Source organism: Ranitomeya imitator, chromosome 2, assembly GCF_032444005.1.
Source record: "Ranitomeya imitator isolate aRanImi1 chromosome 2, aRanImi1.pri, whole genome shotgun sequence".
In the NCBI taxonomy this organism is placed as follows: Eukaryota; Metazoa; Chordata; class Amphibia; order Anura; family Dendrobatidae; genus Ranitomeya; species Ranitomeya imitator.
In genome coordinates, this window is record NC_091283.1 from 425,647,071 (window position 1) to 425,668,933 (window position 21,863).

The following is a 21,863-nucleotide window of genomic DNA, read 5'->3' on the forward strand; positions in this document are numbered from 1 at the left end:
AGAGAAGGCACGATAAAGGCTTTCCATGCAAACCGGTGATCTTTCCTAATAGTTCATTATACCGTCTTTCAAAGCATTGTAGAGGTTGCATTATATGGGATGCATCCGGTATGCACTGACGACAATAGGTACATAGTCCAAGAAAACGCTGGAGTTCAGTCTCATCTTTTGGAAAAGGAAGGGAGCTGATGGCTATTTGTCTTTCTTTTGTGAGGTGTCTGACACCCTGAAGGAGACAGTGACTCAAAAATATCACTTGACCAAGGCAGAACTGAAGTCTCGAGGCTGAAACCCGACAGTTCAGATCTGCCAGATACTTGAGAAGGCTAGCAGTGGCAGCAATGGCTTCCTGCTCTGTTCGTGCACACAACAAAAGATCATCCACATACTGAAGCAGCGTGACATAGGGGTGAGGGTCCTCACTCCTCCTGTACCAGTTATGACTTGTATTGTCTAAGATTATTGTACTTGTTTTTATTATGTATACCCCTCCTCACATGTAAAGCGCCATGGAATAAATGGTGCTATATCAATAAATAATAATAATAATAATAATAATAATTTAACTGCCAGGGTAAAAGACACTGGCCCATATTTTTTGCAAACTGATTGGGACTGTTTTGGGCCCCTTGTGGCATAACTGTCCACGTCAATTGTCGTTCCTGATAAGTAAATGCAAACATAAACTGGCAATCTAGGTGTAATGGAATGCTGAAGAAGTCATTGGCAAGGTCGATGACTGTGAACCAAGCAGCATCCTGAGGTATCTGGGACAAAAGAGTATGTGGGTTAGGCACCACCGGAGTTTCTAGAACAGTAGCTGCATTAACTGCCTGTAGATCTTGTACCAGCCGGTACACAGGGGGTTAGCCGGGTGGGGTCTTTTTCTTAGCGGGAAACAAGGGCGTGTTACATGGGGAAACACATGGTACCAGGGCACCATTATTGAGTAACGTTTGTATTTGTCCCTTGAGGCCCCCATCCTGATCATGTTTCAAAGGGTATTGATGGACTTTGGGAAAAGGGGCACCAGGTTTGAGAAACACTTTTACTGGTTCTACAGGCATTCTTGGGGGGTGTCTGGGCCTATCAGGGCCATCATAACCGTGGGAAGGGCATGAAGGATATAGATCTCCTCATTCTGTTCATCTGCATAAAGGTTATATAATGTAAGGACCATCTGACCATCATCTTGGAATTGTATTCTGGAGCGGAACTGTGATAATAAATCTGCCCCCAGTAAATTTACTGGACATGTGGGAGAGATTAGGAACTGGGCCGTGACCTCAGGGAAGGGTCCCACAGGGAAGGGTTTTGTAAGAGTATGTTTATTGGGTCTGCCATCTATTCTAATTAAAACAAGCTCTTGATCTGAGAATTGACATGGTGGGGCTGGGGAGGGAGATTCCCAGACATAGGGTTAAAAGGGATATTGGAGTATGGGACTGGATTTGTGTATGGGAGGAGGGCTGGAGCTGGAGTCTACTGCTGCTGCTACCAGGCCACTGATAAGGAACGAGCTGTGTCCTTGTAGCTGGGGTGGGGGCTGAGGTTGGAGCAGGAATCACTGCGGCTACTGGCTTAACCTTTAATTTCCCTGCTGATGCAAGCGGGCTAAGTTCTTCTGAAAACTTTTTTACTATTTTCAATGCATCATCTGGAGTGGAAATCTCGATATCAGGTCTAACTGACATTGTTGCCTCTTTCAAATCAGATTTAAGGCCGGATATTAAAGCTGCCACAAAAATGTGTGAATGGGCTTTATTTTACAATGAGAATCCCAGATCTTTAAATACTGCCATAAGACGCCCATAAAACTTCTCGGCAGTCCAGGATATTGGAGCCTTGGGGTTAAGAGGCATAAGGCTTACAGTCAGACGAAGAGGCTTATTTTCCTGGGGAGGGACCATATCCTCTAACAGGCAGCCCCCCTGTCCCACATCATTATTTTTAATTATACGTGTTTCTAGCATATTGCCCTCAAGCACTTTCTCAATTCCTTCCTGCAAAACAAAACATCCAGCCACTATCTCAGTCTTTGTCATAGAAGTAGACAGCTTTCCTTTTTCAATGTAATGGTAACAAAAAGAATCAGAACTCACTTCCTCTGTTGATTCTCAATTTGCTATATATCAATCACTCAACTTGAGCAGGTGAATCTTTTACCAATCTTTCAATCACACTGATAACCAAACAATCACTTACAAGTTTCCTTCTAAAACTAGGCACCATATTTCACTTTCAACTTCCAACTTCAACTTACAATATTTCTTTCTGCTTCAATACAGTACTGTTGCTTTAAACAAAACACAGATCTCCCAGCGCGTGTTACACCAAGGACAGAATATACAGAGAATCTTGTGCGCAGCTGCGTGCCACTTCCCATCCGAGACTTCAGCGGAGATAAGAATTCACAGCATTCCTCAACACTGAAAGGAGAAAGCAATCGCGCAGCTGCCCCTCCCATCAGATTTTTAGAAATTTCACACAGAAACAGAATACAGCAGTTCTCAGACTTAATTAATTTCTACAAAACCTTCATCACACAAATTCTTCTTTTTCTTCCATGGAAACTGATTCTCCTTTAGAGCTAAATATCCTTACTTTAGTTGTGCACAGTACTAGAGCCGTATAGTCTGTTCCACCGGGTCTACCTGTCCCCCACTGGGACAACCCAAAAAGCGCAGTACTCAGTGAAAGGAGGAGGGCTTCTCAGACTCACCCTCCGGACACCTCTGGACATATATATCTATATATTCCTGAGTTACGCATCCTACCCATCTTCGATCACCTCACCACGCCTGATTCTAACAGTGATCAGGATTTCAAAATATTTTGACTATAAAGAGAATTACATCACTGGTCAATCCGGGGTGTCCGTCCCTTATGAGGTACGGTTCGAGCACTGGCCCCCCAACGGAACTACACCTCTATATGATTCCACCCAAGAATCACCACACCATCGGAGACAAACCTCAGATCCTCTTTGCAGCAACAAACACTGGAAAACCACACCAAACGGTCAGTCTGAACAGTATAACTGCCAATTTACCGTGGTTGTTGTGGGGGATGATCAGTCTCAATTTTCCAGTGCCTGTGTCCGGTCTGAGAGTCCTTTGTCTTGTTGTCCTCTGGGGGGCAGAGGCATTCCTGTTTGGGGCCCCACGTTCGGGAGCCAAGCTGTTGAGGGAGGATTGTTGTGAATTCTGTGGCAGAGCTCCCTCCTGTGGTCACAAGTGGTACTTCGGCTGATTCTCTCTGTGAACTTCCGTTGGTGGAGGAAAGTGGTACTGCGGCTTCTGAGTTTCCTTCCTCAGGTGATGTGGTGAAGTCGTTAGGTGCTGCTCTATTTAACTCCACCTAGTGCTTTGATCCTGGCCTCCAGTCAATGTTCTAGTATTGGACCTGTTTCCTCCTGGATCGTTCCTGTGGCCTGCTGCTCTGCATAGCTAAGTTCTGCTTTGCTTTTTTGTTTGCTGTTTTTTTCTGTCCAGCTTGGCTATTTGTTTTTTCCCGCTTGCTGGAAGCTCTGGGACGCAGAGGGTGTACCTCCGTGCCATTAGTTCGGTACGGAGGGTCTTTTTGCCCCCTTTGCGTGGTTTTTGTAGGGTTTTGTGTTGACCGCAAAGTTACCTTTCCTATCCTCGCTCTGTTCAGAAAGTCGGGCCTCACTTTGCTAAATCTATTTCATCTCTACGTTTGTCTTTTCATCTTAACTCACAGTCATTATATGTGGGGGCTGCCTTTTCCTTTGGGGTATTTCTCTGAGGCAAGGTAGGCTTATTTTCTATCTTCAGGCTAGCTAGTTTCTCAGGCCGTGCCGAGTTGCATAGGGAGCGTTAGGCGCAATCCACGGCTGCCTCTAGTGTGGTTGGAGAGGATTAGGGATTGCGGTCAGCAGAGTTCCCACGTCTCAGAGCTCGTTCTATGTTTTTGGGTTATTGTCAGGTCACTGTATGTGCTCTGACCTCTATGTCCATTGTGGTACTGAATTACCTTATCATAACAGTACTGGAGGCCCGAAGTACTAATGATTCTCAATAGAGGGAAAAAAGAAGTTCTGAGACCATTTTTTTTTCTCTGCACTGTGTTTTGCCTTTTTTTTCCCCTAGACATTTGGGTGGTTCAGGACACAGGTGTAGCGATGGACATTAAAGGTCTGTCTTCATGTGTGGATCAGCTCACGGCAAGAGTACAAAATATTCAAGACTTTGTGGTTCAGAATTCTATGTTAGAACCGAGAATTCCTATTCCTGATTTGTTTTTTGGAGATAGAACTAAATTTCTGAGTTTCAAAAATAATTGTAAACTATTTCTGGCTTTGAAACCTCGCTCCTCTGGTGACCCAGTTCAACAAGTTAGGATCATTATTTATTTTTTACGTGGCGACCCTCAGGACTGGGCATTTTCTCTTGCGTCAGGAGATCCTGCATTAAGTAATATCGATGCGTTTTTCCTGGCGCTCGGATTGTTGTACAATGAACCTAATTCAGTGGATCAGGCAGAGAAAAATTTGCTGGCTCTGTGTCAGGGTCAGGATGAGATAGAGGTATATTGTCAGAAATTTAGAAAGTGGTCCGTACTCACTCAATGGAATGAAGGTGCGCTCGCAGCTATTTTCAGAAAAGGTCTCTCTGAAGCCCTTAAGTATGTCATGGTGGGATTTCCTATGCCTGCTGGTCTGAATGAGTCTATGTCTTTGGCCATTCAGATCGGTCGACGCTTGCGTGAGCGTAAATCTGTGCACCATTTGGCGGTATTACCTGAGCTTAAACCTGAGCCTATGCAGTGCAATAGGACTTTGACCAGAGTTGAACGGCAAGAACACAGACGTCTGAATGGGCTGTGTTTCTACTGTGGTGATTCCACTCATGCTATCTCTGATTGTCCTAAGCGCACTAAGCGGTTCGCTAGGTCTGCCACCATTGGTACGGTACAGTCAAAATTTCTTCTGTCCGTTACCTTGATCTGCTCTTTGTCATCGTATTCTGTCATGGCATTTGTGGATTCAGGCGCTGCCCTGAATTTGATGGACTTGGAGTATGCTAGGCGTTGTGGGTTTTTCTTGGAGCCCTTGCAGTGTCCTATTCCATTGAGAGGAATTGATGCTACGCCTTTGGCCAAGAATAAGCCTCAGTACTGGACCCAGCTGACCATGTGCATGGCTCCTGCACATCAGGAGGTTATTCGCTTTCTGGTGTTGCATAATCTGCATGATGTGGTCGTGTTGGGGTTGCCATGGCTACAAGTCCATAATCCAGTATTAGATTGGAAATCCATGTCTGTGTCCAGCTGGGGTTGCCAGGGGGTACATGGTGATGTCCAATTTCTGACTATTTCGTCATCCACCCCTTCTGAGGTTCCAGAGTTCTTGTCTGATTCTGATTACCGGGATGTATTTGATGAGCCCAAGTCCGATACCCTACCTCCGCATAGGGATTGTGATTGTGCTATCGATTTGATTCCTGGTAGTAAATTCCCAAAAGGTCGACTGTTCAATTTATCTGTGCCTGAGCACGCCGCTATGCGGAGTTATGTGAAGGAGTCCTTGGAGAAGGGGCATATTCGCCCGTCATCGTCGCCATTAGGAGCAGGGTTCTTTTTTGTAGCCAAGAAGGATGGTTCACTGAGACCTTGTATAGATTACCGCCTTCTAAATAAGATCACGGTTAAATTTCAGTACCTCTTGCCGTTGTTATCTGATTTGTTTGCTCGGATTAAGGGGGCTAGTTGGTTTACCAAGATAGATCTTCGTGGTGCGTATAATCTTGTGCGTATTAAGCGAGCCGATGAATGGAAAACTGCATTTAATACGCCCGAGGGCCATTTTGAGTATCTAGTAATGCCATTCGGACTTGCCAATGCTCCATCAGTGTTTCAGTCCTTTATGCATGACATCTTCCGAGAGTACCTGGATAAATTCCTGATTGTGTACTTGGATGACATTTTGATCTTCTCGGATGATTGGGAGTCTCATGTGAAGCAGGTCAGAACGGTGTTTCAGGTCCTGCGTGCTAATTCTTTGTTTGTGAAGGGATCAAAGTGTCTCTTTGGTGTTCAGAAGGTTTCATTTTTGGGGTTCATCTTTTCCCCTTCTACTATCGAGATGGACCCTGTTAAGGTCCAAGCCATCCATGATTGGACTCAGCCGACATCTCTGAAAAGTCTGCAAAAGTTCCTGGGCTTTGCTAATTTTTATCGTCGCTTCATCTGCAATTTTTCTAGTATTGCTAAACCATTGACCGATTTGACCAAGAAGGGTGCTGATGTGGTCAATTGGTCTTCTGCTGCTGTGGAAGCTTTTCAAGAGTTGAAGCATCGTTTTTCTTCTGCCCCTGTGTTGTGTCAACCAGATGTTTCGCTTCCGTTCCAGGTCGAGGTTGATGCTTCTGAGATTGGAGCAGGGGCTGTTTTGTCGCAGAGAAGTTCTGATTGCTCGGTGATGAAACCATGCGCCTTCTTTTCCTGGAAGTTTTCGCCTGCTGAGCGAAATTATGATGTAGGCAATCGAGAGTTGCTGGCCATGAAGTGGGCATTCGAGGAGTGGCGTCATTGGCTTGAAGGAGCTAAGCATCGCGTGGTGGTCTTGACTGATCATAAGAACTTGACTTATCTCGAGTCTGCCAAGCAGTTGAATCCTAGACAGGCTCGTTGGTCGTTGTTTTTTGCCCGTTTTGACTTTGTGATTTCGTACCTTCCGGGCTCTAAAAATGTGAAGGCGGATGCTCTGTCTAGGAGTTTTGTGCCCGACTCTCCGGGTTTATCTGAGCCGGTGGGTATCCTCAAAGAGGGAGTAATTGTGTCTGCCATCTCCCCTGATTTGCGGCGGGTGCTGCAAAAATTTCAGGCTAATAAACCTGATCGTTGCCCAGCGGAGAAACTGTTTGTCCCTGATAGGTGGACGAATAAAGTTATCTCTGAGGTTCATTGTTCGGTGTTGGCTGGTCATCCTGGAATCTTTGGTACCAGAGAGTTAGTGGCTAGATCTTTTTTGTGGCCATCTCTGTCGCGGGATGTGCGTACTTTTGTGCAGTCCTGTGGGATTTGTGCTCGGGCTAAGCCCTGCTGTTCTCGTGCCAGTGGGTTGCTTTTGCCCTTGCCGGTCCCGAAGAGGCCTTGGACACATATCTCTATGGATTTTATTTCAGATATTCCCGTCTCTCAAAAGATGTCAGTCATTTGGGTGGTCTGTGATCGCTTCTCTAAGATGGTTCATTTGGTACCCTTGTCTAAATTACCTTCCTCCTCTGATTTGGTGCCATTGTTCTTCCAGCATGTGGTTCGTTTACATGGCATTCCAGAGAATATCGTTTCTGACAGAGGTTCCCAGTTTGTTTCGAGGTTTTGGCGAGCCTTTTGTGGTAGGATGGGCATTGACTTGTCTTTTTCCTCGGCTTTCCATCCTCAGACTAATGGCCAGACCGAACGAACCAATCAGACCTTGGAAACATATCTGAGATGCTTTGTTTCTGCTGATCAGGATGACTGGGTGTCCTTTTTGCCTTTGGCTGAGTTCGCCCTTAATAATCGGGCCAGCTCGGCTACCTTGGTTTCGCGATTTTTCTGCAACTCTGGGTTCCATCCTCGTTTCTCTTCAGGGCAGGTTGAGTCTTCGGACTGTCGTGGTGTGGATACTGTGGTGGACAGGTTGCAGCAGATTTGGACTCATGTAGTGGACAATTTGACCTTGTCCCAGGAGAAGGCTCAACGTTTCGCTAATCGCAGACGCTGTGTGGGTCCCCGACTTCGTGTTGGAGATTTGGTTTGGTTATCTTCTCGTCATATTCCTATGAAGGTTTCCTCTCCTAAGTTTAAACCTCGTTTCATTGGTCCGTATAGGATTTCTGAGGTTCTTAATCCTGTGTCTTTTTGTCTGACCCTTCCAGATTCTTTTTCCATACATAACGTATTCCATAGGTCATTGTTGCAGAGATACGTGGCACCTATGGTTCCATCTGTTGATCCTCCTGCCCCGGTTTTGGTGGAGGGGGAGTTGGAGTATATTGTGGAGAAGATTTTGGATTCTCGTGTTTCAAGACGGAAACTCCAGTATCTGGTTAAGTGGAAGGGTTATGCTCAGGAAGATAATTCCTGGGTCTTTGCCTCTGATGTCCATGCTCCCGATCTTGTTCGTGCCTTTCATATGGCTCATCCTGGTTGTCCTGGGGGCTCTGGTGAGGGTTCGGTGACCCCTCCTCAAGGGGGGGGTACTGTTGTGAATTCTGTGGCAGAGCTCCCTCCTGTGGTCACAAGTGGTACTTCGGCTGATTCTCTCTGTGAACTTCCGTTGGTGGAGGAAAGTGGTACTGCGGCTTCTGAGTTTCCTTCCTCAGGTGATGTGGTGAAGTCGTTAGGTGCTGCTCTATTTAACTCCACCTAGTGCTTTGATCCTGGCCTCCAGTCAATGTTCTAGTATTGGACCTGTTTCCTCCTGGATCGTTCCTGTGGCCTGCTGCTCTGCATAGCTAAGTTCTGCTTTGCTTTTTTGTTTGCTGTTTTTTTCTGTCCAGCTTGTCTATTTGTTTTTTCCCGCTTGCTGGAAGCTCTGGGACGCAGAGGGTGTACCTCCGTGCCGTTAGTTCAGTACGGAGGGTCTTTTTGCCCCCTTTGCGTGGTTTTTGTAGGGTTTTGTGTTGACCGCAAAGTTACCTTTCCTATCCTCGCTCTGTTCAGAAAGTCGGGCCTCACTTTGCTAAATCTATTTCATCTCTACTTTGTCTTTTCATCTTAACTCACAGTCATTATATGTGGGGGCTGCCTTTTCCTTTGGGGTATTTCTCTGAGGCAAGGTAGGCTTATTTTCTATCTTCAGGCTAGCTAGTTTCTCAGGCTATGCCGAGTTGCATAGGGAGCGTTAGGCGCAATCCACGGCTGCCTCTAGTGTGGTTGGAGAGGATTAGGGATTGCGGTCAGCAGAGTTCCCACGTCTCAGAGCTCGTTCTATGTTTTTGGGTTATTGTCAGGTCACTGTATGTGCTCTGACCTCTATGTCCATTGTGGTACTGAATTACCTTATCATAACAGAGGATCTAAAGTGATCTTTCACGGTTGACTCAGTGATTTTCAGATTGATCTACAGAGCATTGCCGGCAACTGAAAATGACCAGACGGAGATGTGTGTCTCTGTTTGGGGGGATCAAGCAGATCTCTGGCCCCCATTTATTGTGTATCACTTTTCATAATCATAGAAGTTATACTTCAAACAATCAGCATAAGAACATGTTCACAGTTCTTAACCTATAAGAATGCAGGAACAGTCTGTACGTCAAAGTCTCGTAGAACAATACACCCTCAGTCTCATGTCCTGTCCAGGTTGAAACAATCAAGGTCTCATATCAGCTGTGAACTTTACCTAGTAACAAAAATTTATCTCTAAACAGCAAGATAGAGTCGAAAAGCACAAAATGAAGCCTGCTTTAATTTTGATGTTAGTTTCCCCTTCACAGATCCACTTCCCTCCTTGCTTCAACAAGTTAAACTAATAAATCCAGAACAACCATCTCTCCAACATGGAGTACTGAGACACAGATATGCAGGGGAGTCAAATATGATAAATAAAAAGAATGCTCAAAAGCATATCAAGCACTGTATATAAATTATCGATACTCATCTTATTCTTGTTCGTATTTCACCCACCACCTGCTATGCAAATCTTAGTGCCTCAACGTGTTTTGCCTCACTAGTCTCATCAGGAGGCCTGATGACTGGATACAATGTGTCCTGATAAGGTGTAATAGTTGAATGTCAGCCGATACAATCCTCCATTTATACCTACCGCAATCGCTACAATGAAAATGCTACCCAATAGTATGCCGCAATGTTACTGCCCCTTACATCCAGAGTGCATGCCCCCAAAAGTACCGCACCCAATCAGGTGCCAAGGGATGCCATTCCGCTTCTGGGTAAACATACCCCGGCATCCGCTCCCAGTCACTGCGCATGCCCCGAATTATCCAGTAATGTATCCGGGTGGATTGCATGGAACGAAAGCTTCTCCCATATCCGCTGCCCACAATGTAGAAAGCAGAGACGGGATAGAACGCACCACCATATCTATTGATGTATACATTAAGTACTAAATTAACGCCCGATACCAATCGCAATCAAATGTTGAATACAACTTCATATTCTGACTCATGGATATGTAGAACGTAGTGGTGCCTGGATAGACCCTTCTTTTTAGGCGCTTCCGTATTCACCTGTACTCACGTTCATACCGATTAATCAGACAGCTTAACTCAGCCACGATCTCATGTAAGAAAACTCCAGGAAAAGAGAGTTGCTTTAACTGAAATTCTTGTATTATGATGAAAGTAGCAGGTAAAAAGGAATATTCAACAGAGGACATGCAGTACGATGCATACAGATGGAGGAATGATAACAAAATGGAGAATAAGGGCGGGAACAAACATACATCACAGGACTACAGTGAGAGAGTTGGGCCAAAATACAGGGAAAGGCAAACTTCTGCCTAGAAAGAAGGATTGAACACAAGCAATGCAAATATTAATGATTTCTCGAGTCGTGAGACATGACACTCCCCGTCTGAAGTCCTTGGACTTCACGATGTCCGTAATTCTTCGAAGTCGTTCGAAGCTGAAAAAACAAGAGGAAAGAAAACATGCATGCAATAATAAACAAAGATTTTAAAGTCCAACTCGTTGTTGTCGATCCGTAGATCACACCGAAAGATAAGTCCAAATATATTAAACCCATCTTCAGATTGGGGAAGCCGCAAACATGCCAACTCTTCCACCAACCCAGAATCCAATGGGAATGTTAACAGTTCAATCCAATGGAAAATGTTAATATTCAATAAAACTGGGGGACGAGGAGGAATGCTCCCCACCGTGAGCAACGTCCAGGAGCATGTTCAGTTCATGTGATGTCCTCCTTTCGTAGAAGCAGCACGAGTTCAGTGACCGGGCGGAAGAAGGTTCGGGTAGAGCCCCCTTTTGTCACCTTAACTTCTACCTTACGAGTCTTTCTGTCCTCACTGGGTAGGACCTTGGCGATAAGTCCCATTGGCCAGTCATTGCGATGAGCCTCTTTGTCCTTTAAGAGAACGAGGTCTCCTTCTTGGAGATTGGGACTGGGTGTCTGCCATTTGTGACGGTTTTGAAGCAAGTGCAAATATTCAGTCTTCCAGCGATGCCAAAACACGTTAGCCAGATGTTGTACTTGCCTCCACTGACGTTTGTAAATGTCCTTGCTATCGAAATTCCCAGGCGGAACTGTAGCAGCTCCAGTCTTCTGTGTAAGAAGTGTAGCTGGAGTAAGGATCGCTGGAGCATCGGGGTCGGATGATACTGGAACCAAAGGTCTAGCATTTATTATGGCTGACACTTCTGCGAGAAAAGTGACCAGAACTTCATGAGTAAGGGGAAGTTTATGGTCCAGCAACATGGAGTCGAGAATCCTTCGTGCAACGCCAATCATGCGTTCCCAAGATCCACCCATGTGTGAAGAGTGTGGAGGGTTGAATACCCAAGTGCATCCATTGTCGGACAAGAAGTTGTCAAACTGCAGTTCCTTGCAAGCTCCTACAAAGTTTGTGCCGCAGTCGGACCGGAGTTGCTTGGCAGGTCCCCGGATGGAAAAGAATCTTCTTAGGGCATTGATGAAGCTGGAGGTATCCATGGATTCAATTATCTCGATGTGAACTGCACGGATACTGAGATAGGTAAATAGGACAGCCCACCGCTTACTGTTCGCGGCTCCTCCACGAGTTTTCCTGGTAACAACCGACCATGGCCCGAAGACGTCTACACCAACATATGAGAACGGTTGGTCCGTGCTCAGTCGATCTGCTGGGAGGTTCGCCATTTGTTGTTGTTGGTGTTTTCCTCGTAACCTTCGACACTTGACACATCTATGGAGAAATGAAGAGACGCACCTTTTCATTCCCATGATCCACAAGCCAGCAGACCTGATGGCACCTTCAGTAAGATGTCTGCCTTGGTGCTGTACTCGTTCGTGATAGTGCCGAATTAACAGAGTGGTGACGTGATGTCGACCTGGAATGATGATAGGGTTCTGCTCCTTATCGTATAGGTCTGATTTACTTAAACGTCCACCCACTCTTAGAAACTTGAGATGATCGACTACTGGGTTCAAGTCGAGCAGGGTGCTGTTTTTGGACACACTGACTCCCTTGGTAATACTGCCAATCTCATGTGAATATTCTTCTTGTTGCACACACCTGATGGTGACTTGTTCGGCATGGTCTATGTCGTCGGCAGTAAGACGATTCTTACACACGTGCCAACCATGGCACCCTGAGAGCTTGTCCTTTGTAAAACAGCGAGCAATGTGGATAAGACGAGCTACAGTTCGTACAACGGAAGACCAGCTTGAGAAGTGTTCAAAGCGGTGAGACTTCAAACCTTGCCTAGATGTCATTGAAGTATAGTGAGCAGAGATAGTTTGTCTTATCTCCTTGTCAGATTCTGGTTCCACCAGCTCATAAGCATTTTTGGTGTTGTTAGCACAGAAATCTTCGTACAGGAGACTAGGAGGCGCCAACCACATGTTATCACCAAGCTTAGAAGCAGCTGTGAGTCTTGTACCTCGGTCGGCTGGGTTTAAATCGGTGGAGATGTGATGCCACTGCTCAGGGGTAGAAAAACTTCTGATGCGCTCTACTCTGTTGCTCACATATGTATAGAACTGCTTCGTTTGGTTGTGTATGTACCCGAGTACCACCCTGCTGTCTGTGTAGAAGGTAAAGGAATCAATTGTAATGTCCATTTCGTCTCGTATAACTTCAGCAATTTCTACTGCCAATACCGCAGCGCAAAGCTCGAGTCTGGGTACAGAGTGTGCAGGCTTTGGAGTTAATTTGGTCTTACCCAGGATGAAACCACAATGTACCTTATTGGCTCCTAAGGTCATCAGATAAGCTACCGCGGCTATGGCTTCTGTAGATGCATCAGAGAAAATATGGACTTCTCTTCTGATTGCAGTCAAAGGTGATCTTGGAGAATAACAACGTGGAACTTGGAGTTGCTGTAAGAACTCCAGAGACTTCTTCCATGCTTCCCACCTTTGCTGTTTCTGAGTTGGAAGTGGGGTGTCCCAATCCGTGTTCTCGGCCGTAAGCTGTCTTAACAGTATCTTGCCTTGAATAGTGATGGGTGCTACAAACCCGAGAGGATCATAGATGCTATTTATGACAGATAGGACTCCTCGTTTGGTAAAGGGTTTGTCATAGGGTGACACTTGGAAGGTGAAGGTGTCCCGTTTGATATCCCACAATAGACCAAGGCTGCGCTGTGTTGGAGGAACATCAGAACCCAAGTCGAGGTCTTTTAGGTTTGTGGCATGGTCTTCAGATGGAAACGCGTTCATTACCTCTTGACTGTTAGAGATAATCTTGTGGAGTCTGAGGTTTGATATGGATAGCATTTCCTGTGTCCTGGAGAGTAGGTCGATTGCATCTTCACTTGTGGGCAAGGACTTGAGCCCATCGTCCACGTAGAAGTTCTTCTCTACAAATTGCCGAGCATCGGATCCGTACTCTCTCTCACCTTCCTGGGCTGTCCGTCTCAGACCATAGATCGCCACAGCAGGTGAGGGACTATTGCCGAAGACATGGACCTTCATCCGGTAGTCTATGACCTGATTGTTGACATTGTTGTCTTTGTGCCATAGGAACCTAAGATAGTTTCTGTTGTCTTCTTTCACGATGAAGCAATTAAACATCTGCTGAATGTCGGCCATTATGGCGACAGGTTCTTGTCTGAAGCGGATCAATACTCCAAGGAGGCTGTTGTTCAGGTTGGGCCCAGTTAGGAGCAGGTTATTGAGAGAGAGGCCTTCAAACTGAGCACTGGAGTCAAACACCACTCTGATCTGATTAGGCTTGCGAGGGTGATAGACACCAAAGGATGGAAGATACCAACATTCTTCTCCCTCCCTCAGTGGTGGCGCAGGTTCGGCATGATCTCTGTCAAATATGTTCTGCATAAAGTCAATGAAATGCTTCTCCATCTCTGGTTTCCTCTTTAGGGTACGCTTTAAGGATAAGAACCTTGCAGTAGCTTGTTGCAGGTTGTTCGGCAACCTCACTCTTGGGAAACGAAAGGGTAAAGGAGCTACCCAACTGTTGGAGTCATCTTGAGCAAATTCTTTATCCATAACCTTTATGAATTCTTTATCTTCCCTTGTGGGTGCCAACTTGTTGTCACTACTTGTAGAGTCGAACACTGATGACCCGAGGTTTTCATCCCTGGGCTGGTGCGTGTTCATGTTGTTGAAGGATTCCTGTTGCCACTTGGTGTTGCTCACTTTTTCTTTCACCCAGTAGTGATGTGGGCATGGTTGGAAATGGGTGCTGCGACCATTTGACAAGATGTGTGTTTTGTAAGAGGAGATGTTGTTAGGTCTCTTCATCTTATGTATGCAAACATTGCCTACGATTACCCAGCCTAGATCTAAGCGTTGGGCAAATGGTGCATCATGTGGTCCGTTAATTTGCTGACATACCTTGTGCAGCCGGAGAATGTCTCTGCCCAGCAGAATCAGGATATCTGCTTTGTTGTTGAGGGCTGGTATCTTGTTTGCTATCCTCTTGAGATGTTGATGATGAAGAGCAGCCTCTGGCGTTGGGATCTCTTCTCGATTGGATGGAATCTGGTTGCACTCGACCAGTGTAGGTAACGGTATCTCGACGGTGTTCTCAAGAGATGTCGCTGTAAGGCCACTGGCCCTTCTCCCAGAAACCTCTGTAACACCACTGCAGGTACCTAAGGTGTAAGGGTAAGCATTTCCCTTTAAGTTAAACATATCAAAGAGTTCTGACCTTGCAAGTGATCGGTTGCTCTGATCATCCAGAAGGACATACACCTTCACGGCTTTCTCTGGGTGACCGTTGGGATACACGTTCACCAGGCAAATCTTCGCACAGGACTTGTCCCAGAGGTCTTCTCCGCAGACTTCTGTGCATGAAGAAGATATTGTGGTATGGCTTGCAGTTTGAGCTGCGTCCTCCCCGCCATGGCTCATGGTGAGGGAAGGAGTAAGTGTAGAGTCAGGACGGAATGGGTGGAGTGCTTGTACGTGGTCCTCACTGTCACACTCCATGCACTTAATTGTAGTTTTACAGTCTTTAGCAAGGTGTTCAGTAGAAGCACAACATCTGTAGCATACCCCGAACTTCTTTAGAAGCTCCTTGAGTTCTTCGAGCGGTTTCTTCCTGAAGCCGATGCACTTTTTTAAGGGATATGGCTTCTTGTGGATGGGACATTCACGATTTGGGTTCTCTATCTTTTCACCCTTGTTACTGTTGCCTGGGGCTGATGTTGGTAAGGGAAGAATATCCGTCTTCTTCACTGACACTGGACCCCTGCGGTTTCTGTCATTCGAGCGTGCGCTGACGTATTTAGAAGGACGTGAAGCTGGGCCACTGGATTCTTCGTAGGAAAAGCTTGGGTCGTTCTTACGCTCTGCCACGTCTTTTATAAACTCACAGAAGTAGGAGAATGGAGGAAATGACACTTGATGGTCTTTCTTGTATTTTGACCCTAGTGTAGTCCACTTTTCTTGTACATTGTACGGTAGCTTGGAGATAATGGGATTTACTCCACGAGCAGTGTCCAGGTAGCTGAGGCCAGGTAGGTGGGTGTCTGCCTTGGCCAGCTGGAGCTCTAACAGCAAGTCACTGAGCTCTAGGAACTTTGAACTGTCTTTGCTTGATATCTTTGGAAAACTCTGTAATCGCTTGAACAGTGCATCCTCTATGGCTTCTGGACTGCCAAAGTTTTTCTCTAATCTTTCCCATGCAGCCATGAGACCAGCCATTGGATTACTGATATGTACAGACCTGAGTCTCTTGACACGCTCTGTGGATTGTGGTCCTAGCCATCTGATTAGCAGGTCCAGCTCTTCGGTAGCAGTGATGCCGAGGTCACTAATTACGGTTCTAAAGGCATTTTTCCAACCTCTGTAATTTTCAGGTTGGTCGTCAAACCTTGTGAGACCGGTTTTAGTAAGTTCGCGGCGAATCATGTACCTTGCGAAGTCGGACATGTCTGTTCTTTCTGACTTAGGATGCACGAATGTAGGCTGAGCAGTGTTGTACATAGGGGTGGAGACGTCCTGGCCTTGAAACGTGGGTAAGTATGGAGTGGCATATGCATTTAGTCCAGCAACCGGTTTGGTGGGTATAGTCTCTGCTACATGCGGAGCTGGCACTGCGCGGTTGTCGAGAGTATAATGACCTGCCGGCATATTGGGTTGCGTGTAGATATTAGCCTGTGGAGTTTGGTGAGATGCGGGGTCTTGGCGCATACTGGAATACGAAGGAAGTTCAAGTTTGGGAGCATTGTACTGACCTTGAATGCAGGGTTCTGTAAGTGGATCGCCATCCTGGTGCCCTGGAGAAGCATGAACGCCACCAGGAGTGTTAGTAATGATCTGCGGTTCGCCATTTTGGCTTAGCACGTAGTCTCTTGTGCGTTCAATAGGGTCTTCTGCCTCCACTTCACACAAACTGATGCTGTCTCTTTGACTCCCACTGATAGCTCGCTCCAGGATCCTTAACTCTGCCATGGCTGTCGCGTGCTCACATTCCTTCTCCAGAGCTTCCTTGCGTGCTGCATCCGCATCCATTTCTGCTCTCTTTTGTGCTGTGGCTGCATCCATTTCTGCTCTCTTTTGTGCTGTGGCTGCATCCATTTCTGCTCTCCTTTGCGCAAAGGCAGCTTGTATCTTAGACGTTTCTGCCTTAGCACGTGCTCTTATAAGCTGCTCGCTGAGAGTGGTATATTTTGATGAACTTGACCTAGATGAGCGTTTTGAGTGCTTGGACAATTTAGATGAGCGAGTTGATGCATCTGGTGTCCGTGCAATTTTAGCCTCTAACTTGGTTTTAATGTCACGTACGGTGCAGTCTCTTTCAGAAATAAGCTGCTGGAAACTTTGCAATTCGTTTAAAGTCTCTGGCAGATTCAGTTTTTTCAGGAGAATAATGTATTGGTCAGTCTTCTCCATATACATTTGGTATGCTGTGCATAATTGTTCTAGGGCTCCCTCAAGTGGTAACTCATGAGAAGCAGGCCTTGATACAGTGTCTATGTGATTCAGCACTTTCTCCCACAGCGAAGACACATCACTATATACGACACATTTTGCAGTCTCTAAATTCTCCATGACTTTCCATGTAGGTTTGACTGTACGTTTTCCCCTTTCACTAGCTGGTGGATGGGGATCTGGGTCTCTTTCCTGTGTTTGTAAGTCTGGTAGGGACATTGTATTCCTTGCTTCAGACATGATTTGATTGCAGGCAGGAAGAGTGGAGGATGAGGGTTATACTTCTTCCTGTTTATCTGCAGTGTGCGCTTCTATGCACGCTGGGGTCTGGCTGGGAACTGGGTTACTATCTATCTGGGAAATGTCCTTTTCCACTGAGTTTCAGCACAGACCTTGAGTTACTGTCTCTGAAGGCAGGCTATTCCTTTTTACTATTCTGACTCATAGATATGTAGAACGTAGTGGTGTCTGGATAGACCTTTCTTTTTAGGCACTTCCGTATTCACCTGTACTCACGTTCATACCGATTAATCAGACAGCTTAACTCAGCCACGATCTCATGTAAGAAGACTCCAGGAAAAGAGAGTTGCTTTAACTGAAATTCTTGTATTATGATGAAAGTAGCAGGTAAAAAGGAATATTCAACAGAGGACATGCAGTACGATGCATACAGATGGAGGAATGATAACAAAATGGAGAATAAGGGCGGGAACAAACATACATCACAGGACTACAGTGAGAGAGTTGGGCCAAAATACAGGGAAAGGCAAACTTCTGCCTAGAAAGAAGGATTGAACACAAGCAATGCAAATATTAATGATTTCTCAAGTCGTGAGACATGACACTTCATAGATACTAACCAAATGTTTATAAATATGTACCAATTAGTTCATTTTGACATATCACGTATTATATGATCATCTTCACAAATCGGGGAATCACGTCAGTTCTCAATTGAGGAGAAATAAGATACAAGATTCTATAGATGTGGGGATTGCAGCATGTGTAAATGGATGAAACCCTGTAAGTCATTCTGGACATCCAATTGCAAGACCACGGGGGGGTGGCAGGGGGTGGGGGGGGTTTATTTGGCTATCTGTTCCTGTCCTAGGGACTTTATAGGGAAAACAAAAAGGGGATTTAGGAGGATAGTTGGGGAGCATATGGGAGATGTTAGGAACAATAGGGATACTCCACTGGCAAAACACATGCAGACTTAACACGATGGAAATCCCACAGAAATTAAATTCATGGTCATTGAGGTGGTCAATTTAAACCCTAGGGGGGGAAATATTGACAAGGCTATCCTAAAAAGGTAGTGCGAGTGGATATTTAGGATGGAGACTTTGGAGCCGGAAGGGATTAATGAACAAATGTCCTTTGCCTATTATTTATAGCCGTCTTGGGAATGAATATTTGGAGACCTTTTTTAGGGGGGGCTGGTTTTTCTTACTGTTTGGGTAATCTCTCTATGAGATGGGAGTAGCATAGATCACTTTGAGGGATCCATTGGATCTTATTCCTCCTGTTACTTATCATGATATGCTCAATTGAGAACTGACGTGATTCCCCGATTAGTGAAGTTGATCATATAATAAGTGATATGTCAAAATGAACTAATTGATATGTACGGACATATTTATAAACATTTAGTTAGTATCTATGAAGTTGTTTTCAATATTTGATTGCTATTGATATCGGGCATTAATTTATTACTTAATGTGTACATCAATAGATATGGTGTTGCGTTCCATTCCGTCTCTGCTTTCTACATTGTGGGCAGCAGATATGGGGGAAGCTTGCGCTCCATGCAATCCACCCGGATACATTACTGGATAATTCGGGGCATGCGCAGTGACTGGGAGTGGATGACGTGGTATGTTTACCCGGAAGCGGAACTGCAACCCTTGGCACCTGATTGGGTGCGGTACCTTTGCGTTCCATCATCTGTTAGGGAATTGGTGTAAGAACCTATGCGTTCCAGCTGGGGCATGCGCTCTGGATGTAAGGGGCAGTAACATTGCGGCATACTATTGGGTAGCATTTTCATTGTGGCGATAGTGGTAGGTATAAATGGAGGATTGTATCAGCTGACATTCAAATATTACACCTTATCGGGACACATTGTATCCAGTCATCAGGCCTCCTGATGAGCCTAGTGAGGCGAAACGCGTTGAGGCGCTAAGATTTGCATGGCAGGTGGTGGGTGAAATACAAACAAGAATAAGATGAGTATCGATTATTTATGTATTTGATATGCTTTTGAGCATTCTTTTTGTTTATCATATTTGACTCCCCTGCATATCTGTGTCTCAGTACTCTATGTTTTTAAATACATCAGATAGGGATTGCATACATTAGTTAGGACTGCTCTGATATGGGTATACCGTGAAGTTTGGTAGAGCAGCTTACTATACATTTTTTGCAAAAAACGTATCAACCAAATACCCTGTTTTTTACATCTTTTACTAGCACTTGCGGATTACTGCAATTTTTTTCAAACTGAGTGTTTTTGGTTTTACTATTCTCTTTTGTGTCTTCAGGTTTCTTGGTGGTGTGTGAACATGTTCCTACAGACTTGTTCACTGTGCAAGTAGCCCATGTGTTTCTGTTTCCATAATTGTTCTCTTGTGTCTACAAGACTGGGGAGTTATCCACCACCACTCCTCTTGGGCTATCTGCACAAAAGCTGTTCTACTCTGTATGCACACATGGATTTTTCCTCTCTGAACCCTGTTCACACAGGTAATATACAGATGATCAGGTTTTTAAATACATCAGATAGGGATTGCATACATAAGTTAGGACTGCTCTGATATGGGTATACCGTGAAGTTTGGTAGAGCAGCTTAGTATACATTTTTTGCAAAAAAACGTATCAACCAAATACCCTGTTTTTTACATCTTTTACTAGCACTTGCGGATTACTGCAATTTTTTTTCAAACTGAGTGTTTTTGGTTTTACTATTCTCTTTTGTGTCTTCAGGTTTCTTGGTGGTGTGTGAACATGTTCCTACAGACTTGTTCACTGTGCAAGTAGCCCATGTGTTTCTGTTTCCATAATTGTTCTCTTGTGTCTACAAGACTGGGGAGTTATCCACCACCACTCCTCTTGGGCTATCTGCACAAAAGCTGTTCTACTCTGTATGCACACATGGATTTTTCCTCTCTGAACACTGTTCACACAGGTAATATACAGATGATCAGGTTTTTAAATACATCAGATAGGGATTGCATACATTAGTTAGGACTGCTCTGATATGGGTATACCGTGAAGTTTGGTAGAGCAGCTTAGTATACATTTTTTGCAAAAAACATATCAACCAAATACCCTGTTTTTTACATCTTTTACTAGCACTTGCGGATTACTGCAATTTTTTTTTCAAACTGAGTGTTTTTGGTTTTACTATTCTCTTTTGTGTCTTCAGGTTTCTTGGTGGTGTGTGAACATGTTCCTACAGACTTGTTCACTGTGCAAGTAGCCCATGTGTTTCTGTTTCCATATCTGTGTCTCAGTACTCCATGTTGGAGAGACGGTTGTTCTGGATTTATTAGTTTAACTTGTTGAAGCAAGGAGGGAAGTGGATCGAATGCTCTCCCCCTGTGTACATAGGAGACTATCGTATTGCTATACCAGCTCATGAACCGTTAAATATTAAGAGACACTAATAAATTATTGCGAGGGAAAATGTATCATATGGTATATTGGTATGGTAGATTTGATCCCCACCAACACCAATAGGTTGGTCTGGAAAAGGCTTCTCCATCAGAATATATATGGATTGTTCACCTTGATACCACTATTGGCTCTATGTGTTCAGTTTTGTTTTTAAGAGTTGGGAGTGTAGGGTCTCTTTAGCATAGTTTTGTCTATGTCTTTTGGTAGGGGTCCCTCCAGAATGTGGGTAGAGGGCTTCCCTAGCGGTTGCAGGGTATAATAGGGCCCCTAGGGTCAGTCATCGTGGAGCGGGGGCGCCAATATGCTTCCCTCTAGGGTGCCAACCTCCGCAGCCAGGTAGGTGTGAGCTTAGGCGGCACACTTAGGGACTTTGAGTTCACCCCAACAGTTACTGGGGGTTTTTTTTAGCACTTTTTTGCTTGATATTTGTTCACTTTTTGGTGTGGACCCTATCATGGTCCTTTTAATCAATAAAGCATTGTTTGTATAGGGATTTTATATGATATTGATTCATAATAAAACAGTGCCAACAAAGTTGTTACAGCGCTGTCTCGTTACTGACATCGATGAAGCTAATAGAAGCAATGACCAGAAAAATAATATATTAGGAAAGAGAGAACAGTTACAGACACACATATCGGCTTCTGATACTAGTAAAGGTTCTGCTGTCTCACCTCATTTGCTAGATTAACTACTACTCAGTGCGGCTGTATAAGGAACTTTCACACATCAGGTTTTAGCCATCAGGCACAATCCGTCGAAATTTGAAAAAAACGATTCGTTTTTTTTTTTTCGCCGGATCCGTTTTTTTCTCATTGTTGTATTAGCGTCGGATTGCGACGGATGGCCTAACGTTTCATCCTTTTTTGCATCCGTCCAAAATTAGCTTTCTCTCTCTCTATCTCCTTCCTCGGAACAGTAAGTCCAAATTTTATCCCCGGATTTAAAAAAAAATTAAAAATAAAAGCGAATTCAGCAACAAAAAATGGATCTGTTGTGTTGCATCAGTTTTTCTGAATTTTTGCCGGATCCGTTTTTTGCAGAATTCACCGGATTGTGCCTGACGGTAAAAAACTGACGTGTGAAAGTAGCCTAATGCCCTTCATACTGCTGCAGATACACAGCACATGCATAGAGAACACAGGGTCAGCAGC